Here is a 1,251-nt window from a genome sequence, read left to right as displayed (position 1 = left end):
GATATCCTGATAATTATCGAACTCCTTCGTGAGAGTCGCTTCCATTCCAAACGCACGGATCGTCGGTAGTCCTCGAAGAGTAGCGCTCAGGTGAATGAAGATCGGCGAACGGGCTAAAGGAAATTATAAATTCCACTCACTTTAGCCGAAGAATTGACATCCATCGTCAATTCAAGAGACTTGACTTCAATCTGCGATCGAATCTATCTTATTCTATCGAGGAATTATTCTGTCTCTATTCTAGAAAGACAAGCTGAAAATACTTACTGATGCTTTCGAGACGCTTAACGCTATAATTAGTGGCCAGATAAAAGATTCTCAGGTAATAAAAGACAATGCTGGCAATCACCGTAGGTATCAGCAGCCACACGTTTGCGATAGCGATCACAATGGTGGCGGTTACCAGCGACATACCGATCTGGATAGAATCGATAAACGCGATAGGCAGCATCTCGTCTACCGCGCCCATGTCCTTGGAGAAGCGATTGAGTACACGTCCCGACATGTTGGTATTGAAGAATCGCGTAGTGGCGCGACTAATGCTGCGAAACGTACGATCGTGCAAGCGCATTGAGGCCCGCAAGCACATCCAGAAGAAAGCCCGTGAGCGGATAAGGGTGATGCCGATTGTCAGCAGGATTAGGCCACTATAAATGTAGATGTACTCCATGCGAGTAAGGGAACTTCTTGGAGGAAAGTCTTCCACAATGTCATCTTCCGTTTGATTCATCTAGGAATTGTATACGCAGTGTTTGCCGACATCTAGATGAAACCATCTTAGATGGTCATCTAGATGGAAAATTGGAACATCTCATCTTACATCTAGATTGTGCAAATATAAACCATCTTCATCTTCATCTTAGATAGAAAAATATACCATCTCATAAAAAAAATTTTAGATGACTTTAATTCGACATAAATAGGTTTGTTTCTTACAATTTTCAGCTGACATTTTTCTTTTTCTTACAATTTTCAGCGAGTACTGAAAATGTATAGTATACGTAACGTGATTAACGTGAACTATGGAAAATTTGCATGCTAAATATGCTGTAGGAGAAAGAAATCATCTTCAAGCTGCAGCAGCGGAGATGAAGATTTTTTCCGCGATTTTATGAAAAAAAATGATCTTATTAGTACGCAACCAATTATCAGCAGCAGCATAGAAGCGCTTTCCTATTTAGAATCAAAATCAAAGGATTTATGTTCCCTCGTAAATTTCCCTAATGAAAAAAAATATTTTTTAAATATAAT

The 1,251-nt window shown here is 39.8% G+C and overlaps 1 pseudogene; it reads right to left on the bottom strand.

Annotated features, from left to right (window-relative positions):
• The window catches only part of LOC108757558 (probable multidrug resistance-associated protein lethal(2)03659), a 10,794-nt pseudogene that overhangs the window by 4,518 nt on the left and 5,025 nt on the right, over positions 1 to 1,251 (bottom strand).

Source organism: Trachymyrmex cornetzi, unplaced genomic scaffold, assembly GCF_001594075.2.
Source record: "Trachymyrmex cornetzi isolate Tcor2-1 unplaced genomic scaffold, Tcor1.1 scaffold1465, whole genome shotgun sequence".
Classification (NCBI taxonomy): Eukaryota; Metazoa; Arthropoda; class Insecta; order Hymenoptera; family Formicidae; genus Trachymyrmex; species Trachymyrmex cornetzi.
This window is presented reverse-complemented; position numbering and strand designations above follow the sequence as displayed.